This window comes from Vitis vinifera, chromosome 4, assembly GCF_030704535.1.
Source record: "Vitis vinifera cultivar Pinot Noir 40024 chromosome 4, ASM3070453v1".
In the NCBI taxonomy this organism is placed as follows: Eukaryota; Viridiplantae; Streptophyta; class Magnoliopsida; order Vitales; family Vitaceae; genus Vitis; species Vitis vinifera.
The window spans coordinates 207,312-213,201 of NC_081808.1; the positions used below are offsets into that span (position 1 = coordinate 207,312).

The window sequence follows — 5,890 nt, forward strand, 5'->3', positions numbered from 1 at the left end:
GGAAAAAAAAATCAATATTACTTGGTTTACATTAATTTTGGGTAAAGATGTTGAATAGCTCAATGGTGCAGCCTTTTCTTTTGCAACTGGAGGCCTCCAGCTGTTTCTTCTCCTGACCCATATTTAATCCCACGTCAAAACTCAATAGCGTGTTGGACCGATCAGGATTTAAAATTAAAACCTTGGCTGAATATTGAAAAATAAAATTTAAAAATCAATTTTATTTGCATAATATTATGACTTATTTCATTTTGATCATATTTTCATTTCTGTTTTTGCACGAGAAATACAATATAGCTGTGAGCCTGTGAGGACTGAGGACTGAGGACTGATCACTGAAGTGGCCATCCCAGACCTTCAATACTTTTATTGGTTATTTTATTTTATTCAAATTTTTTTTATCATAGTCCCTGTGATGCTTTTATTAGCCTCTTTGTGTACCTCCCCACTCCTCCCGTCAAACCAGGGGTTGTGTTCATACTCAGAAAGCAGCTTTTTGACCGAGAAAACTGGCTGCAATGCTGCATAGGTATTAATTCTCAGAAGTGATATTTTTTTTAAGTACAGAGGTGAAACCTTTTTATATTAAATTAAAGTCATATAATAAATTTGTGGCCTATATTCCTCTTTATTTTCTTCTTTTTTTTTTTTTTTGTTAAATAAAGCCGCAGGATGAAATAAAAAACAGTTCGGATGTTCGGAGCAAAAAACAGTTTTCTGTTTTTTGTTTTTTCTCAGACTGACACAGTACATGGATCTTCTTTTGCATAACGGTGCTGTGTGGAAATGAATGCGGCCAACTTCTCTGTTGTAAATTGGACGGTGGATTTGCCCATCTTTTTCCAGGCAGTCGTCTTTAATTCTCTCCACCACCCAACGGAAACGGCTAAATGATTAAACTACACGTTTTTATTCTTATAATTCCACCTCCCCTTCTATGCTTCCTGCTCATCACTTTACCCTTGCACGTAATTTCACAAAATGTGGATGCTGAACGATCGATTCTATTGCACCTTAAACAACAACTGGGCAATCCACCGTCACTCCAATCGTGGAATTCCTCATCCTCGCCCTGTGATTGGCCGGAAATTACATGCACCCATAATACTGTAACCAAAATTTCACTCAACGGCAAGAGCATCACTCACAAAATTCCGGCCAGAATTTGTGACCTCAAGAACCTTACCGTACTTGACGTCTCTAACAATTACATTCCCGGTGAGTTCCCGGATATTCTCAATTGTTCTAAGCTCGAATATCTGCTCTTGTTGCAAAACTACTTCGTGGGTCCAATTCCAGCTGATATTGATCGGCTTTCACGTCTCCGGTATCTAGACCTTACCGCAAACAACTTCTCTGGAGATATTCCCCCAGCAATTGGGCGGCTACGAGAGCTGTTCTACTTGTTTTTGGTTCAAAATGAGTTCAACGGCACCTGGCCAACGGAGATTGGTAATTTGGAGAATCTTGAACAATTGGCCATGACCTATAATGACAAATTCCGACCTTCAGCCCTTCCAAAAGAGTTTGGCGCATTGAAGAAGCTGAAATATCTGTGAATGACGGAGGCGAATTTGATTGGTGAAATACCAGAGAGCTTCAACAATCTATCGAGTCTGGAACTCTTGGACCTCTCACTCAACAAATTGGAAGGTACGATCCCGGGAGGCATGCTTACGTTGAAAAATTTGAACTATTTGCATTTATTCATTAATAGATTGTCCGGCCACATTCCTTCATCCATAGAAGCTCTCAACTTGAAACAAATTGATCTTTCCGACAACCATTTGACGGGGTCCATACCAGCGGGTTTCGGGAAGCTACAAAATTTGACGGGTTTGAATCTTTTCTGGAATCAGTTGTCAGGAGAGATACCAGCAAATATAAGCCTCATTCCTACACTGGGAACCTTCAAAGTTTTTAGCAATCAATTGAGTGGAGTTTTACCTCCAGCATTTGGCCTTCATTCGGAGCTCAAACTCTTTGAGGTTTCCGAGAATAAACTAAGCGGGGAATTACCTCAACATTTATGCGCTAGGGGGGCTTTGCTTGGAGTGGTCGCTTCCAACAACAATCTCAGCGGGGAAGTGCCCACGTCCCTCGGAAATTGCACAAGTTTGCTCACCATTCAGCTTTCCAACAATCGTTTTTCAGGCGGGATTCCTTCCGGCATCTGGACATCCCTGGACATGGTATCGGTGATGTTAGATGGAAATTCATTCTCAGGGACACTTTCAAGTAAATTGGCAAGGAATTTGTCTAGAGTGGAGATCGCTAACAACAAGTTTTATGGTCCAATTCCTGCTGAAATCTCTTCCTGGATGAACATCTCTGTGCTCCATGCCACCAATAACAATTTTTCTGGTCCAATTCCTGCCGGGATATCTTCTTTGGTGAATCTAGTTGGGTTATATTTGAGCAATAACAGGTTTTATGGTCCAATTCCTGCCGGGATATTTTCTTTGGTGAATCTAACTAATTTAGATGTGAGCAATAACAGGTTTTCTGGTCCAATTCCTGCCGGGATATCTTCTTTGGTGAATCTAGTTGAGTTAGATGTGCGCAATAACATGTTGTCTGGTTCAATACCTGCTGGAATATCATCTTTGTTGCTTCTATCGGTGTTCAAGGCAAGCAATAATCTATTTTCAGGAGAAATTCCAGTGGAATTGACTAGTCTTCCATCCATATATATTCTGTGGCTTGATGGGAATCAATTGTCAGGCCAACTTCCTCATGATATAGTCTCCTGGAAGTCACTATTTGCTTTGGATTTGTCAACAAATCATCTCTCTGGCCCAATTCCAAAGGCCATTGGATCTTTACATAGCCTCGTGTTTCTTGACCTATCTGAAAACCAATTCTCAGGTGAAATCCCCCATGAATTCAGTCATTTCGTGCCTAACACCTTTAACCTTTCATCCAACAATCTATTTGGGGAAATCCCACCCGCCTTTGAAAAGTGGGAATATGAAAACAGTTTCTTGAACAATTCCAATCTGTGTGCCAATATTGAAATTCTGAAGAGTTGCTACTCTAAAGCCAGTAACTCTAAATTGTCAACCAATTACCTAGTCATGATTATATCTTTCACCCTAACTGCTTCCCTGGTTATTGTATTTCTTATCTTTTCCATGGTTCAAAAGTATCAAAGGTGGGACCAAGGGAGCAATGTTGAAACATGGAAGATGACATCCTTCCAAAAGTTTGATTTCACTGAATCCAACATATTGTCGAGTTTGGCACAAAATAGTTTAATTGGAAGTGGGGGGTCAGGGAAGGTATATCGTACCATCATTAACCATTCTGGTGAAGTGGTCGCTGTTAAATGGATTTCGAATAATAGGCAACTAGGCCAGAACCTCGAGAAGCAATTCGTAGCAGAAGTCCAAATATTAGGTATGATACGCCATGCCAATATAGTGAAGTTGCTATGCTGCATTTCGAGTGAAAGCTCAAAGATTCTTGTTTATGAGTACATGGAGAACCAAAGCTTAGATAGATGGCTTCATGGTAAGAAGAGGGCAGTGTCCTCAGTGGATTCAGCAAGTGATATTATCTTGGACTGGCCGATGAGGTTGCAAATTGCCATTGGAGCTGCTCGAGGCCTATGCTATATGCACCATGATTTCTCTCCCCCAATCATTCATCGAGATGTGAAGTCCAGCAACATCTTATTGGATTCTGAATTTAATACAAAAATTGCAGATTTTGGATTGGCCAAAATGTTAGCAAAGCAAGAAGAAGACCCTGAAACAATGTCTGTGGTTGTAGGCACTTTCGGATATATTGCCCCAGGTAAAGATATTCCAGAGTCTCAAAATGTTCTTTATGTTTTCTCATTCCGATGATTTTAAAAACTTATCAAACAGTTGTTTTTCTTTCGGTTATTACAGAGTATGCTTATACAAGAAAGGCGAATAAGAAGATCGACGTCTACAGTTTTGGAGTTGTGCTTCTAGAGTTGGCCACTGGAAGAGAAGCCAATAGGGGGAACGAGCATATGAACCTTGCTCAATGGGCATGGCAGCACTTTGGAGAGGGAAAATCCATTGTGGAAGCACTGGATGAGGAGATCATGGAAGAATGCTTCATGGAAGAAATGATCACTGTCTTCAAACTAGGCCTCATGTGTACTAGCAAAGCACCTTCTGACAGGCCTTCCATGAGGGAGGTATTGCTAATTCTTGATCGACGTGGTCCTCACCAAGGTCATGCTACATAAAAAACGAACCCATCACTTTTCATGAAGTTAAATGTAGTTATTTAGAAGAAGGTGTGCGTCATACCAAGTAATCAACTCTACCTCTCTTGATATTGTCCAGGCCAACTATTTGGATAAGTTGATTTTAAAAATAATTTTTTATTTTGATTTTGTAAAAAACAGAAATTATAAATTTAATTTATATAATGTAAACTAAATTTAATTCACGTCTTGTTGAAAATAAAAACAAAATTTTAATTACAAATAAATTAGACATAAATAGTTTTTAATAAAATATGAATATTAATAATAAAAATAAAATCATAAATTATATTTTTTATCAATATTATAAAAATATAGATATTAACATTAATTGATTTATTTTGTAAATAATAAAGAATACTTATTCAAAATTAATAATTATGAATATTATTTCATTTTAAATGAATATAAAAACAAATAAAAGTTAATTTTTTTAAGGTATAAATGAGTCGATTTTTTCATAATATGCATATGTTTATTACTCAATTATGAAGATGGCATTTTGAATTATTTAATTTAATTTATAATCAATTAATCAGTTTTTTAATTTCACATTATTCTTAAAAAAATACAAGATTTATTAAAGAACTTAAAGTATTAATTATGTCTATTATTTTTTATAGGGAAGAATAGTTATCTATTTCACTTTATTTTTTAAAATTGTTTCTAAAGAACAATAATAAATAATGGTATAAATTTTTTTAAAAAAATTTGTTTTTAAGTTACACATCCATAAGTTTTTATTATTTAGTAAAAAAAAAAAAATACTCTCAAAGATTTTTTAAAAATGAAAATAAAAAATTATTTCAAACTATATACAATGCGAGATTTTTTTTTAAATAATTTTTTTTTTAACTATATATATAGACATTATCGAAGAATTCTAGATGGAAGTATTCTCCTAAAGTGACAGAGGTGGTGAGCTTCTGTACCAAGAAGTCATCAACCTGTACAATCTCTTGTTTTCTTTTTCGGATATCGATGAATGTTTTGCTTACGTTGTTCCTTCCTAGGAAGATTTAGGTATGGATCGATGAAATTCTTGTTTCTTGTGAGGTCTTTTTCGTGTCACCAATGTCCAACTTTCTTCGCTATACGACATTGATTCATTATCAGAGCAAAAGTGAAAAAGAGTGTTTTGACATGACACTCGTGTTTGCTTTGGTTTCAGTGACTCGCATTGGATAGTACTAGCTCATGCCCCTAGTGTCTTAGGTGGAACATGTAACGAAACAGGATTGAAAGACCCAAATGTAACTATAACATGATTTGACTTTGCTACTTCATCCAAATCCAGATGAATTCTTCCTTGCTTTGCAAGTTTCATTATGAGATTTTTGAAAATGAAACATTCCTCTATCGGTTGACTAACAATTTGATGGTAATGACAGTAGTTCGGATCATTAACATGACTCATTTCTTCTGAACGCTTGCACTCAGGTAGCTCAATAACCTTTTTATGGAATAGGTCTTCCAACATGTTAGACACATCAGAGTCAAGAAAATGATATTTCTTATCCTTTAATTCCTTCAAAGTGAATCAACGCCTCTCATTTTCCTGGATTGGTCCAGTCTCTCTTACTTCCTTTTTTTTATCTCGTGCTAAGATTTTGATGGGCATTGTATTTACTGTCATTGACTCAT

General features: G+C 36.5%; 1 pseudogene; it reads left to right on the forward strand.

Moving 5' to 3' along the window:
• Nucleotides 1-686: 686 nt before the first annotated feature.
• LOC100245689 (receptor-like protein kinase HSL1) lies at nt 687-4,325 on the forward strand (annotated as a pseudogene).
• The last annotated feature ends 1,565 nt before the right edge of the window (nt 4,326-5,890 follow it).